Below are 16,665 nucleotides of genomic sequence, written 5' to 3'. Positions count from 1 at the left end.
TGCTTCTGGACCAGACTTCACCCACTAGCAGAGCCCAACACAACACAACATAACTGATTTAGATACATTACCTTCTTGCCTCATGGATCATTGCAACAAAACGTTGCTCTATAATTCAATATGTTACACACTTCTGAAGATATTCACTACAGTATATAAGAAACAATTTGCCTATGTTATGAACAAATAGTTCAAAATAAATTTTGTTTCTTGAACTTCAGGGCTCTCTCCCTTCCCTCCTTTCTAACTGACAACAGAAGCATCTACTGTATTCTACAATGGGTCTTTCAAAATGAACATAGTAGGTGAGAGAAGTAGGGATGTCATCCTTCATGAGGAGTTTCTTTCACTACCTATGGCAGCAGGACTTTCACTTTTTGCAAAAGTCTATATAGACATTCACTCCAAACCAAAGCATAAAGGCTGCCTAAACCAATGGTTTGTCTGTACTAACAAAATCTGCTTAAAAGATGATACTCCTGATCCCAGAATACAAATGTCCAATATGTATATCTTATCACACAGCATACTTACTTGCTCAACAGCATTCTTGTTTAATAATGTCTTCAACTTCCACCTTACATTCAATAATGAATTCACCATTCATTTTCACTCCATCAGGTAAGTTTGTATAACTCTCTCTTTTTATGTTGTATGGCATATAAACATCTCCAGTATCAGTTTCATTATTACTATTTAAATTCCTGGAAACTCTCTAGCATTAGCAATCACATGGCCTAGTACAATACCTGCGTCACAACTGTAACTAGGCCTCACATTGCTGGTAACAATGTCAGCTTCACAATAGTCACTAACCATTGCATTGCTGGTAATAATGTCTGTTTCACAATAGTCACTAGCAATCACATCACCAGTAACAATGTCTGTTTCACAACAGTCAGTAGCAATCACATCACCAGTAACAATGTCTGTTTCACAACAGTCAGCAGTAACAATGTTTGTCCAAGCAATCAGGCAATCACATCACTTTGAACAATGTTTGTTCTCACAGTCAGTAGCAAAATACAGACCAAAAATGTTTCACAACAGTCAAAACAAAATGTTTGTTTCACAACAGTCAGTAGCAATCACATTACCAGTAACAATGTCTGTTTCACAATATTCATTATCCATCACATCGCCATGAACAATGCCTGTTTCACAACTGTCACTAGCAATCACATCACCCACATCTATTTCACACTTGTCACTTTCATTACCAGTTTCATTACAAACACTGCTTCCCTTTACATTTATAACATCAATATCAATTTTGATAAGTTCAAGGTGATCTGCATCACTGGAATTTAAATGCTGCACTATTTTGTGGACAATGATTTCATGATATCTCAGTGAACGTTCTTTTGAAAAACATTTGCTGCAAACAGCGCAGATATAGTATTTCTTATTATCATCTAAAACAGAATCAGTATTCTCCTCCTCACATGCATGAAACTTTCTGACATGCTGTAAGAGATTTCTACTGGATAAAAAGCATACTTTACAAAGAGAACATACAAACTTTTTCTTCAGGCAGGTATTGTTAAGCATGTGTCTTTTTAAGTACCTATGTGTGCTAAATAACTTATGACATTTAAAGCAACTGGCTGCCTTAGAAGAATGTTTCCTCATATGAAAATTAAAAGTACTTTTACTTGTAAAGTACTTATTGCACTCTGTACAATGCTGCTGCTCTCCAGTGTGCTTCTGCATATGATCAGACAAAAGGTGTTTCTGTAAATATTGTTTATCACAAATTCGACACTGAAAACGTTTAGGCCTGACACCATCGTGAGTCGTCATATGTATAGAAAGATTCCCAGATCTGGTGAATCTTTTGTTACACACTTTGCACTGATATGGTTTCTCCCCAGTGTGACTTCTCATATGGATCTTTAATATGTTATTCAGGAAGAAAGCCTTCCCACAGACAGTGCATATGAATTTCCTTTCACGAGTATCCCTAGGTTTCAGAAGCAGACTCTTTTTCATGCCATTTTCCATAACATCTCCATGATTACTTTTATGACTGCGAAATAACAGTCTATCTGTAAATCTTTTTCCACAAACATCACAACACAGTTCTTTATCACTTGTGTGACGATTTATATGAGCCTTTAAATGGCTTCTCTGAGAAAAGGCCCGGTTACATATTGCACACCTGAACAAGTCCTCTCCTGTATGAATGCGCATATGTTTAGTCAGAGAACCTTTTTCGGTGAACCTTGTGGAACAAATATCACAAACAAAGGGTTTCTCCCCAGAATGTTTCACTTCATGTCTCCTACAGTTAGTTAAAAGACTGAAATATTTCCCACATACTGAACAACTAAATGGTTTTTCACCAGTGTGTGTACGTATATGTTTCACAAGATCTGATTTAGACTTACATGTTACATCACAGAGTTCACAGTTATATAATTTCATCTTAAATACCTCCATCCTGGAACAAAGTTTTAGAAAGAGAAGTCAGAATTTTGCAGAGTAATAACTACACATTGTCACAAATGCCACATAAAATATATCACTTCTTTTTCTTCGAATGAAGTGGTAACTGTTAACATAATTCCACTCAGGACAATGGTGTCTTCATCGTAGTACTCTGTTAAAAAAATAATTCACAATAATTATGTAAATCTATCCAGATCAAATGTGTTCACATATATTTTACAGCATATTGCTAACTTCTAATATAACTGCCATAAATCTTGCTGCAGATGAGAAAATTTTCACAAAGCACTGGATAAAAAAATCTTTAAGTGTTCCTACTGCCAATGATAGGTAGAAATGAGACCAATATTAAAGATCAACAGATAAAGGGGACTGGCCAGTTAGCTATGGTGCAGCTGAACATGGGCAGTCTGCATGACCACAGGGTGAAACAAGATGGGGAAAGGAGGAAATAAAGAATGGGCTCCAAATTCAAGGATGGGCTAAAGCCAGTTCCCAGAGTACAATAAGATGACAAGTAACAAAGAAAATGGAAGCAAGAAAGGAATTTCAAAGCTGGGCAATACTGTATAAGGAAGAAAACTTGCACCAACCTAAGCATTCAAAGGGTTCTGGAATATAAGTGGGAATTAAAAAGCTAAACTTCTGGAAAAGGTTAGGTTTTCAGTTATACTTTACTGGATAAATAGGCCTGTGTAAGCCATTATATATGGCTGATTGGTTATCTGTAAGGGCACATTAAAATTTCTCATGGCAGGTGGCGCCTGTAATACAGTACAGTAAAACTGTTACATCAGGCTGTGCCTTTCCACAGAACTGAATTTCAGTTACCTTCCTGAGGATGTACTAAACCAATCTGTACATTTATTAATTTTATTTTTTCATTGTTACCAATGAAAATTCATGATTTAACAATTATTACTAATGAAATATGTTTATTTATCATTATCTGATATACATTATGTAACTCCAACAAAATACAGTACTAAAAAGAAAAGGAAAAATATTTCATTATATGTTATAAAAGCATTTTATTCCATGGAAGCTTGCTACGGAAATTCAAGGTCTTATGGCTTGGTCCATAATATGAACATACACTAACAACAGCATCAACAACATTTATAATAACAATATCAATCACCCTACTCTTGTAAATTAATCTATTGATGGCATTTTCTCATTGTAATGGATGTCTTGGTATTATGAAGCTTTCTGTACAATTCTATGTCCAATACTGCATACACACTAAATTTGATGAACACCGTTTGAGACCCATTTCAATAAAATTTGGTGCTGTGGTGATATTAAAAAAAAAGGATGTTTTGATGACATACCAAAATATACAAATCATCTTGCTTGCCTGGGGTCAGCTACTTGAAATAACACTGATTCACATTCTGTGTTGAAAACTTTGGTGACTTTGCAAATAATGATGAATATCTGGGCATTTTATTGTATGAGTTGCCATAAGAGCTTCTGGGATTTCTCAACTGATTTGAAGATACTCGTGTTGATCATTAAAACAAAGGAAAATATGAAGGGAAGATCCTGTATTTTGCCTCCAGATTTTGAATTTTCATCAAAAATTGAGAAATGGGATACGTGCACATATCATCCAGTGATACCTCTCCCTTGATTGTAATGTGAACGTGACAAACCTGCCCAATCATAGAAAATAATTAAAGAATCAACTCATGGAATAAATGCTCAGCTCATTATTACCAGTTTTAACATCTTTAATACATAAATAAATTATGGTTTTATATCTTCCTGTATTGTCATTTCATGTAGGGTTTTCCAATTTATTTTGTAAGTGCCAAAACATCATGAGATATCCTGACACCCAATCAACATTCCAAAGGGAAGACACCTAAAGTGGTGTTTCAGCGTGACAATTTAGTGTTTCCTAACAGTATGGTTATGATGTATCGCATTAAACTTCCATTAATTATCAATTTTATAGCCTTATTCCAGTTATAAAACTACAGTGTCAATCCCCAATAAATTGTCTCAGTACACTAAAGTAAAATTACCATAAAAACGATTTACAACTTTTTTCACTTCTTCCCTGTAGTATTTGATATATGAATCATGTGTCAAACTTATATACACACAACACATATATATTATACATATATATATATATAAAATATATAATATATATATATATATATATATTATATATATATTATATATATATATATATATATATATACATATATCATATACATATATAATATATAATATTATACATATACAGTGCTCCCTATTTTTATGTGGGGAAGAAGGTTCCAGGAACATTTTTATAATAAAATAAGATTTTATATCATACTTACCTGTTGTTTACATATAGCTGTAATTCTCGATCTCGACAGAAAATTCAAAACTGGCGGTCCCGCTAATATATGGTCAGGTGATACGACTACCCGCCCTCTACCGGGGTACCTGGATCCATTTCCATCAACAACTAATCATATTTTCTATGTCCCCTTGTCCCTTGCAGAGGGGGTGGGAATGTTTTATATGTAAACAACAGGTAAGTATGATATAAAATCTTATTTTATTATAAAATGTCATTTTTATACATGAACTTACCTGTTGTTTACATATAGCTGATTGCCACATTGAGGCGGTGGGCATGGACAGCTGTAAGTGTTAAATGGAAAAAACCTGAGATCATCAGGCTAAGAAAAAACGTCTTAACTTTGGATCCTTACCTGCTAAAGGGAAGCTGTTTTCTCGGTTACTGCCTCTGTAACCTGCTATCCTTAGTGCAACTGCGGGGCCTAGTAGCTCAGTCGCAGGTTGCTATATGGAGAAAGGTCTGTTGGCCCAGCCGTCTTCGACACAATCAACCAAAGCATATAATGCCCCTGCTCAGGCGCAGTACTCAAAGCATCCACCATCATATCACCCAACCATAAAAACTCACACCAACCTATTAAAATTAGACCTACTAGGCCATCTAACCTCTTAGGCTCTAGTAGTCGACCAAAAGAAAACTTCTGCACCCAAGGAAACTAAGGAGAGGATCTAGAGCCTCTGGTTTCCTTGCCCATCACCGTGTCAGACGCAATAAAGGGGCCCAACGTACTGCAGTCTTCATATGTGGTTTGGATCTGTCTCAGATAATGCGAGAGCAAAAACAGACGAACATCTCCAATAAGTTGAACTTAGAATGTCCTTTAAAGCCATGTTCTTCTTGAAGGCTAAAGAAGTTGCAATAGCCCTAATTTCATGAGGCCTCACTTTAACTAAGGGAAATCCATCCCTTAATTCCTTGTGTGCCTCCTGAATCAGTTCTTTCAAAAGGAAAGCAATCCCATTTTTAGATAGAGGTTCTTGGGGTTCTTAGTTGAGCACCATAAAAAATCATGAGTTCCTCTTACACTTCTGGTCCTGTCCAGATAGAATTTCAATGCTCTGACCGGACAGAGAAGTCTCTCCGTTTCTCTTCCACCCAGGAGGATAGGCTAGCAATGGGAAATTCCCTTGGCCATGGATTACTAGGGTTTTCGTTCTTAGCTAGAAAACCCAAGGTGAAGGAAACTACAGCCTTATCCGCACAAAAAAACCAACTCTTTTGTCCAGAGCATGAATCTCACTTACTCTCTTTGCCGAGGCCAGTGCCAAGAGAAAGAGAGTTTTCTTAGTTAGATTCCTAACGGAGCAGGAACTCAAAGGCTCAAAAGATTTGGAGTAAGCCACTTTAGCACCACATCAAAATTCCAATGCGGTACACGAAGAGATTTGCCTTTAGTGGTAGCAAAGGATTTAAGGAGTTCTGCAATATCTTTGTCCGAGAAAGGTCTATACCTCTATTCCTGAAAACTGCCGCCAGCATACTCCTATACCCCTTAATCATGCTGACAGCCAATTTCTTCTCCTTGTGCAGAAACAAAAGAAAATCCGCCACCTGGCTTAGAGTCGTAGAAGTGGAAGACACTCCAGACTCGGAGCACCACTCCCTGAAGCGCTTCCACTTCGCTTGATAGACCTTTGTAGACGAGGGCCTGGTTGATCTAGCCATTGCCTGCGCCACTCTTCTAGAAAGCCTCTCCTCCTGTAGAGTCGCTCAAGAGTCTGAACCCTGTCAGATTTAGATCTGACGGGTTCCTGTGGAACTTTCTGCTGTGCAACTGGCACAGAAGGTCTGGTCTGAATGGCAACCTCCTTGGCCAATCCACTACTTTCTCCAGTAGCTCTGGAAACCATGATCTTCCTGGCCACCATGGAGCTATAAGGATCATTGACACACCTTTGTGTGCTCAAAACTTTTTCAGGACTTCTCCCAGCATCCTGAAGGGAGGAATGCATAAAGGAAGAGACCCGACCAGTCCAGGAGCATGGCATCCACCGCTAATGCTTCTGGGTCTGGAACAGGAGAGCAAAAGAGAGGTAGTCTGCGGTTTTCCCTCGTTGCGAACAGGTCTAGCATGGGAGTTCCCCAAACCTTCCACAGGCCTTGGCAGACTTTCTGGTGGAGGGTCCATTCCGTCGAATGACCTGGAGTGACCTGCTGAGGATATCCGCTCTTTTCGTTGAGAGCTCCTGGGATGAAGCGAGTTACTAGCTCTATGTTCTTGGTTGCCGCCCACAAAAGCAGGTCTTTTGTGATCTCGAACAGAGAGAAGGAGTGAGTGCCTCCTTGTTTCTTCACGTGCACGCCAGAGCTGTGGAGTTGTCCGAGTGCACTACTATCTTTTTGTTTTCCACCAGAAGCACAGGAAATGTTCCAAGGCTAGATGTATTGCCTTCAACTCTTTCGCATTTATGTGCCAGTCCCGTTGGGATGAAGACCAATTGCCTGACACTTCCCCAATGTTGCTCCCCAACCCTCGTCTGAAGCGTGGAGAACAACATCAGGTCTGGGTTCCTCTGTCTCAGTGACAAACCTCGATCTAGTTTGCTCCTGTCGTTCCACCATGACAGGTCTTGCTTTACTTGAGTGGATAGAGGAAAAACAAACGAATCCGTGTCTTTCTTCCTGTTCCAGATCTGCTGTAGGAAGAACTGAAGAGGTCTCATGTGTAGCCTCCCAGACTGACGAACATCTCTAGCGATGAGAGGGTGCCTAAAAGGCTCATCCATTCCTTGGCAGAACAAGTCTTGGCTGCCATCAGGTATCTCACTTTCAGCAGGCATTTCTCGATCCTTTGAGACGTCGGAAAAACCTGAAAAGAACTGAGTTCATCCGAACTCCCAAATAAGTCAAGTCTTGAGATGGAGAGAGTTGTGACTTTGGAAGATTTACTATGAGTCCCAATTCATCGGTAAGAGAAAGGGTCCTTTGTAGGTCCTTCATGCATTGGCCTTTGACGGAGACCGGATCAGCCAGTCGTCGAGGTAAAGGGAAATGTGAATTCCCTCTAAGTGAAGCCATTTCGCAATTGGAGCCATCGTCCTTGTGAAAACTTGTGGGGCTGTTGATAGGCCGAAGCAAAAGAGCCCTGAATTGAAAAAGCCCTGCCTCTGAACACAAACCGTAGGAATTTCCTTGATCTCGGATGGATAGGTACATGAAAGTATGCATCCTGGAGATCGAGGACACCATCCAGTCTCCTTCCTTCAGGGAATTGATAACCGACTGTGTGGTTTCCATCTTGAATGGTGTTTGAAGCACAAATTTGTTCAGGGCGCTTACGTCGAGACTGGTCTCCATCCTCCTGACGATTTTGGAACCAGAAACAGATGGTTGTAGAACCCGGAGATGAAGGTTCGAGGACTGCTTCTATGGCTCCCTTTTGAAGGAGGGAAGTAACTTCCTCCTCCAACACCACAAGTTTCTCTGAGTCCCTGGATGATACGTTGAAGTCTACTGGCGAAGACTTTAAAGGAGGACTCTCTGAGAAGGGAATGGTGTAGCCTTCTCTCAGAACGTTGATCACCCAGGGTTCTGCTCCCTTGGCCTCCCAAACTTGCCAGAACGACTTTAGTCTGGCTCCGACCGTCGCATGAAGGACCTTGAACTCATCGGTTGGTACCCCTAGCTTTCTGGGGATGAGAAGAGAATTTTCCTCTTCCTCTAGCACGGGAAAAGGGCCGAGAAGGAGTACCCCGAGAAGGCCTAGAGGATACAGGGAAAGAAGGCTTGGGTACTACTGGAGAAGTCGAAAACCTGGGTCTTTTCGAAGAATGAGCCAGTAGGTCTTGAGTAGACTTCCGTGAGAGAGAGCCTCCGAAATTTCCTAACTAACGTGGCGGGAAAAAGGATTCCTTAAACAAAGGAGCAAAAAGAAGAGCAGATTTCTGGTTCCTGGAGACTCCTCTCGCGACAAACGAAATCCAATGTGCTCTCTTCTTCAAAATGCCAGTAGCAGTCACTGAGGCAATTTCTGACGTTCCGTCCGTGATGGCCTTGTCCAGGCAGGCCAAAATAGCATCAAGATCTGTAGCAGTCTTGGGGGGAAGATCACAGACTTTCACTATCCTGCTCAAGGCTCCTATAGACCAGTCAATAAAAGAAAAGATCTCCAAGATCCTATAGGAACTCTTCACCAGATGGTCAATTTCCGAAGACGAGAAGCCGACTTTGGACGAAGAAAAAGCTGAGCGACGGGCAGAATCCACAAGGCTGGAGAAATCCCTGAGAGGAGGCAGAGTCTCCCAAGGAAAAGACTTCCCAGTCTCATACCACGAACGAGACTTAAAAGACAGTTGAGAGGGGGAAAACAGAAAGATGTTTTACCCTGAGATCTTTTCTTGCTCAACCATCCTTCTTGCCTTCGGAGAGCTCTTTTTGCCGAAACAGACAGGACCAGCTTCAGAAATCTAGAGGAAGGAGGTTTAAAATCCTTGGCAAACTGCGTAGTTGGAGACGAAGGGAAGCTGGAGCAAAGTCTTCTTGAAAATGTTCTTCAAAAAGTTGTAAGAGATGCTTAAAGTTGGACGTAGGAGCAGACGGAACATCATCTACTTCGAAACATCGGAAACTGGGGAGAGAATCTCTGAAGCAGTTGGAGCACATGGATAGAAACGTCTCCGGGAGCCAAACTTGCGTTATCCTCTTGAGTATCGCCAAACGTCACCGGGCGCCAAGAGCCCGACCGCGTCAAGCGTATCCGAAACATGAGCTTGAGAGGAGTCAGGAGCCTTAGAAGATCCGAGAGCCAAAGAGGCGCCAAAACTTATTTTACGGTAGCGCTAGAAGCGCAAACATTGTGCGCCACATTATAGCGGAAACGTGTTTTGGAGCGCTTCATCAGCGCCAAAAACTCCGTAGCGTCGTGGTGCGGCAAAGAGTGCGGGCGGGCGCCAAAACCACGGTAGTGGCGCCAGGAGCGCGATCGGAAGCGGAGCCAGGCGTGCGTGGAGTTGCTGTGCGGAGCGAGCCAAGAGCGCGGTGACGGAAGGAGCCAGGCGGCGCCGAGGTGCGTGGCGGGAGCAGAGACCGGGCCTCAGTTGCAGAAGGAACCTGAAGTGCTGGAGCTTTAAAACCTTCGAAAAGTCTCAAAATCTTGTCCAATTTGTCCTCTTGCGAAAGGGGGCAGGAACCGGAGGCATAAAGCCGACTTGGGATCCAACGGGAAGGAAGCCGCTACTTGCATGCTAACAGGAGGATCCGGCGCCGCTACGATCCGTGAGAACGTACATCCGGACTGCCTGAAGAAGAAGAGATCTCTGGGCTATCCCAAAAGCTACAAGACGGAAGAGGAGAACGTGCCGAAAGTTTCTTGATAGGAACTTGACTTGGAGAGGAAGCTCTGTCTCTTCAGCGACCTACTAGACTCTGACTGCTTCCAACTCCTCCTCGACGAAACAGAAGCACAAGAAGACACTTCCGCATCGCTTTTACTATAGCGAGCTGCAACAGCCTGGGACGCAACAGGACTGTTAGAGGGAGCAACTGCTCGTGAGCAGACCCCACTCGCCTCCCTTCGGCTTTGGCATGTCTTCTCCCTGAGCCCTGGGAGCCGGACAGAGCCTCGACCTAGGAGAGCGAGGGGACGAACAGTCACCTCCTCCACAACACTATCACTGCAACACTTCGATGTCTAGACATCGCACTCACATCCTGGCCAATCTTCTCTATCGCAGAGAAAAGAGCCGAAATCTTACCATCAAATTCTGCCCGAAGGTCTGACACGGTAGTGGGTTCGAAACAACAGGTTCCGGGGCAGGAATAGGAACAGGAGGGGTAACAGGAACAGAACAAGAGGCAATACTACTCCTACTCTGGGAGGAACTTCTGGCCGAAGCCTTACGTGCCCTATCTTTACTTAATTTTGCCTGATATTTAGCCAACTTTTGCCAATCAAGCACAGACAAAGACGAACATTCATCACATCTATCCAGATTCGTGCACAATTTCCCTCTACAGTTAGAGCAAGAAGAGTGAGGGTCTATGTTAGACCGAGACATTCGAGTTTTACAACCCCCCGCAATATCTAATTTGAGATCCTGAATCAGACATAACTAGAAAAAATCTCAACAAAGCCAAAAACAAGCCAGAACCGTCAACAAAAGTGGGTACTTCACCAAAGAAAAAACGAAAAAGCACCGATGAATTTCCTGAAGAGGAGCAGACGACTAGTCGCCGGCCCGACAGAGAAAATATGATTAGTTGTTGATGGAAATGGATCCAGGTACCCCAGTAGAGGGCGGGGTAGTCGTATCACCTGACCATATATTAGCGGGACCGCCAGTTTTGAATTTTCTGTCGAGATCGAGAATTACAGCTATATGTAAACAACAGGTAAGTTCATGGCTAAAAAACTCTCTCTAAAAATGCATATAACTGGCTGAACTATTTCAATAAATCAATGTTTCTCAGAAAAAAAATAATTTGTAATGTTTGAAAGAAGGTGGCTGTGGAAGTAAGATGCTTATAACTGCCTATTTTAACATTTCATACCTGCTTAATTAGATATTTCAAGCAAAAATATATCCAGGCAAATTATCACACTAAAACAATTTAATATCATTTCAAAAATACACCCCAAACCATCATCTCAAAATGCACCTCAATGGCTGGCATTGCAGTACTCTGCAGTACTCATCATTACAGTACTGTTTTGCTTTCTCCTAAATTTTCCAGGATCTTGCAATATACATCCATCAAACATACCATAACTTATCCTGCTAAAAATTTTAACAGTTCATTGACTGCTGAAACCTGAACAGTTCAAGCAAAAATATACCTCAAACTGCTGTATCAATTCCCAACACTGCTTCAAACCTGAAGATTTCAAAATAGTCATAAGATTGCAAAACCTAAGTTCACCAAAACAGTATAGCTGTTACTTTAAAAATGTAATTAATAAAAACTATTTTCCAGACATTTTGGTACAAGAATAGTTTTACAGGTCTAAAAATATCATAACATTAAATGTGCATGCTGTAATGCATTTTGGTATTCCATTTATATATGTATTGAGATTTTGTAATATCACTCTGTATTGTAAGATGATTTTGAAATGAACTGTATATTTATGTATATAACAGGTACTTATTTCAGGATAGTACTTAAAATTTTATTTCCACTATTTTGTATGTATCTGTAACTCTGTACTAAAGTTCCATATATATAAAATATGCGGGTAGTTTAGAATATTTTATTATGGAAAAGCATGTACCTCCAAACAGAATGCTAGAGTTTGTTACATCAAAAAAATTAGTATTTTTTCATTGATATAACGACACTGATTATGTTCCACAAAAATATTTATTTTAAAAAAAGTAGAACACCACAGCAAAGTTTTGTTTAAACGTGTCTCATTTTAAAAGAATGATGTAATTTATAAATTCAATCACCATCTTTCCATAAATTTATTAAATAAATTCTTGTGTCATCATTCTCTCTTCTCTCAGTGATTTAGTAGATGTTTTATACTTTAATGAAAATTTGCAAAATGATCATATCTAAAACCAAGATTAAAAAGTCACTTACATTTATACATTTTGAACATACTGTAAATCTAATCATCTTCCAAAATACTGTAAACAATAAAATTTCATATTAGTGCATAAAAACTTTTCAAAATAACAAATCCAGCATGTCATCAAACAAATATCTTTTGTATAGATGGAACTGAAAAAGGTTCAGAATGGGACATTTACAGATTTGGGAACAGAATGTCTGTTGTAACTTTATTGTTCATGGATATTGTCATTACAAAATTTTGTTGATTTTGTGATTATACAGAGACAACTGTTGTCACTAAAACACCTCAAAGCAGTCGCCCTGAAATAATTTGAAGGAGAGGGTACATGGAAAAGAATATGTTTCATCACTACAGTTGATGTTTCAACTGCTAATTTTGATGGTTTTGTTTAAAATGACAAATTTCATAAGTACTTTCCTAACACTTCAAACTATTGAACCTTGTTCTTTGATCCAGCCATTGGAAAGTCTCTTCCCCAGCAAGTTACTGTTAAAGTTTTAATAAAATGTGTTAGTTTACTTAACTAATGCATGAAACCTAAAGACTGTTCTCTAGTGTCCCACTCTGCGAGATAAGAGAAGGTTGATTTTTTGCTTGTGTGTTTATTTGTTTTGTACAGTACCTGACAACTTTAACAACTGATAGATAAAGTCTGATATTACTTTGTTAGACAGGAGTTCGTTTTTTATATTTGAGCTTATTTTCTGAACATAATTACTGAATCAAATCCAATTTATTTTGCATTTCAAAAATAAAATAAATTTAAAAATCTATACCTTCCAACTAAGATGTAAATATCTAGGAAGACTTTCTTCTTCAAATCTGAGTTAATGAATATTTCAGATTACTGACAGTATTTCAATATTTTTGAAAAACTCTATCATCCAAAAAAATATCACCATCTATAGTACAGTGCCAACACCACAAAATGAACAAATTTTTTTCATAATAAAACTAATATTGTAATACTTACCTGAACACCTGAATTAGCCCTGGTTACCTACCAGCCCGAACTATATCCCCAACTCATTACCCACTAAGTGGGTAATTAACTATCAGCGTTACCAACGCTTACAGGAAAATCTTGTTAAATGAGTTACCTAGCGTGCCGTTGGCAACGCTGCTGCAAGTCCCGGCTGTGTATGGCTGAGATCCCCAATGCGTTATTCATTAATCAGATTGAAGTGGGGAGGAGGGTGGGAATCATTCAGGTGTTCAGGTAAGTATTACAATATTAGTTTTATTATGAAAACTTCATATTGCCAATACACTCCTGAACACCTGAATTAGCCCATTAACAAAATTTAGTGGAGGTGGGTTCAATTTAAGTCAGACCGACCTACCAACAAGTAAAGCAGGTAACTCATTATTTGTCTACTATTCTGCATATAAACAAAATCCTCACCTGGTTGTCCACTTAACAGGTGGGGATGCCTGAAAGGAGAGAGTACCCTCAACGTCAGTCTCGAGTCACGGTACTGTCTGGGTCGAGCTACTTCCCATGTGGTATTCAAAGAAAACCTCCAACGGATGAAGGGAAACTAACTCCCATGTGGCTAATCAAAGCCTCGCATGTAGCAGCCTGGCGAACCTCCCATGTGGCTATTCATAGCCTCTCATGTATGGAGGGGAACAACGAACCTCCCATGTGGCTATTGTAGCCTCTCATGTATGGGGGATAAGTTGAATGTGCAGTCAGATCTTCCGATTCATAGCCATCCGTTGCTGTCGATGCTGTGCCGAATGGGTGAATAAATCGAGCTGAAAACCACCTGGTTACCTAACCTCATTGAATTACTGTAAATCTTGTGTTCTAAATGAATTTCGATTCACTGACAGTTCTACTTTCCTATCTTATGTTGTCTAACCCCCTGCCTCCCCCACCCCCCTTTCAGTTTACCCTTTACTAAAGAATTGAATTGGCCGCAAAAAGGACCCAGCGAGTAACCCTTCTCCGATGAAAATTGAATGTCCTTAAGGTAGAAAGAAGTGAAAACAGATACTGATTTTCAAGTTGCTGCTTCTAAGATTGCCGACACCGAGAAATTCCTGAGAAATGCCGATGATGTCACCACCCTCTAATACTATGAGCTCTTGGGCGCTCAGAGGAGTTCGATGGTTCGAAAGAGATGAAGAATTGCCTGCAGACGATTGTTGAATCACTTCTCTTAAGAAAAAACTAATAGCATTCTTTGAGATCGAATGTGAAGGACATCTGGGAGAAACGAATAATTTTCTCGGGTGAGGCAACATCTTTTCTGTGCGTGATAAATAAGCCTTCAGCGCCCTGACCGGACATAATAGCATTTCTGAAGCGTCACCTCCTGGCACGAAATCTTCCAAAGACGTTACTTTAAACGCTCTGGGTAAAGGATTCGATTCTGATTCTGATTTAGCTACAAATTCCGGCAAGTAGGACAGAAAAATATCTTTCCCTGAGAAGGATACAGTTCTTGAAACAGCCCGAATTTCTCCTACTCTTTTAGCTGTGGCCAGTGCAACTAGAAATAATACCTTTTTCGTTAATTGCCTTAATGACAGTGATTCTAATGGCTCGTATTCTGACAATCTAAGGAGACCTAAAAACCGCTAAATCCACGATGGTGCCGAAGCTAAAGAACTGGGCGTTCTATCTTAAAAGACCTTAGAGATCGTGAAGTATTCTGCTGGTCGCTAATTCTGGGAAGATGGAAACGGAATGTACTACTAAGCATTGATCTGTAACCTGTGATCGTAGAGTACGATAATTTCTTTTCTTTCCTAAGAAAAAGGAGGAAGTCCGCTATCTTTCGCTACTGTTGGAAGTGAAATACGATGACCTTGGTTCCGGCACCAACTGCGGTAAACTGCCCACTTGGCCTGATATAGTTTCCTGGTTGATCTTCTCAGACAGAAAGACAGTTGGCAGCCACTGCCTTAGAGAGTCCGGCATGACGTGCTGCTCGCTGGACAGTCTCCATGCAGCTGGCTTCAGCACGCGGAGGTTCCGGTGGAAGTGATGGAAGTGCGGCTGTCTGAGAAGATCTTTCCTCTCTGGAAGGAAAACCGGAACATCTGTTAGTAAATCAGAAGGTCCGGAAACCAAGGTCTTTGAGGCCAGAAAGGGCAAATCAACGTCATTTGGTGTTGCAGGAGATCCTGAGCTTTCATTAACACTTGTTGAATCATTCCGAATGGAGGGAATGCATACGTCTGCATGTCGTTCCAAGAGTGCAACATGGCGTCCGTTCCAAACGACATGGGATCTTCTACTGGGGAGAAGTATACTGGGAGGCAAAATTTAGTCTTGTAGCGAATGAATAGGTCTATGGTTGCTGGCCATTTCTTCAATAGAAGTTGAACTTCCTCCTGCACTAATGTCCATTCTCCCCCAGAACCTCTTGTGATCGGCTTAGGGCGTCCGCCAAAACGTTGAGTTTTCCCGACACAAACTGAGGAACGAGTAGTCCTGTGGATCTCAACCAGCGGAGAATTTCTCTGTGCTATTTGATTTAAAGTTTGTGATTTTGTCCCCCTCCTTCTTGAGGTATGACACTGCTGTTACATTGTCGCAAAAGAGCGCTACCGTCCTGTTGCTTATTTGATCTGCAGTGAAACAACCTAGAGCCTCTTCTACTGCTCTTAGTTCTCTGTGGTTGATGGACTCCCTCCGATCCAGATTCCATCCAAAGGCCTCTGGCCTGACATTCCTCAGGGTTGCTCCCCAACCCTGATCCAAGGCATCTGTGTACAGATGGAAATCTGGAATGGGGAGTCAATCTTACGCCGATGGTCAGATATTATTCTTCTGACCACCACCGAGAGATCCTTCAGGCAAGAATCGTCCCAGACTATGAACGCGTTCTCTTCCCGAAAGTCCCAGCGATTCCTGAGACATGCCTGAAGAGAACGCATCCGGAGACGAGACCCTGGAATTAGGAGTGAGAGGGAGGCCATCCTGCCCAGCAAGCTCTTCCATAGGCTCACAGGTTGAGCTCTGTTCGATCTGAATGTTTCCAGTTGGCTCAGAATTGCCAAAACTCGTTCCTCCGTCGGAAAGCCCTCAAAAGACAAATTCTGAATTGTTATTCCTAAATGTTTTTGTCTGAGCTGGAATTAAAGAGCTCTTTTCAAGTTGATTCGTATTCCCAACTTCTGACACAAATTTAGTAAGAAGTCCTCGCCTGCAAAACTTCCTCTACTGACGAAGCCTGAACTAACCAATCGTTGAGATATCGCCTCATCCTGAAACCCCGACGATGCATTATCTCTGAAATAGGAGACATCACCCTCGTAAAAACTTGAGGTGCTGTGGTCAGACCGAAGCAGAGGACTCTGAACTGAAATGTTC

General features: G+C 40.9%; 2 protein-coding genes across 3 annotated transcripts in view; both read right to left on the bottom strand.

The window, feature by feature from the left end:
• Positions 1 to 666, bottom strand: part of LOC136826311 (zinc finger protein 271-like) — a 33,103-nt gene extending 32,437 nt beyond the window's left edge. The window contains exon 1 of the mRNA XM_067083542.1: positions 535 to 666. The gene's annotated coding sequence lies outside the window, so the exon portion shown is untranslated. The remainder of the gene's footprint in view (positions 1 to 534) is intronic.
• LOC136826313 (BTB/POZ domain-containing protein 1-like) overlaps positions 1 to 16,665 on the bottom strand; it is a 531,599-nt gene that overhangs the window by 479,799 nt on the left and 35,135 nt on the right. The gene's annotated exons all lie outside the window — the stretch shown is intronic.

The sequence above is a fragment of the Macrobrachium rosenbergii genome, chromosome 40 (assembly GCF_040412425.1).
Source record: "Macrobrachium rosenbergii isolate ZJJX-2024 chromosome 40, ASM4041242v1, whole genome shotgun sequence".
NCBI classification, from domain to species: domain Eukaryota; kingdom Metazoa; phylum Arthropoda; class Malacostraca; order Decapoda; family Palaemonidae; genus Macrobrachium; species Macrobrachium rosenbergii.
This window is presented reverse-complemented; position numbering and strand designations above follow the sequence as displayed.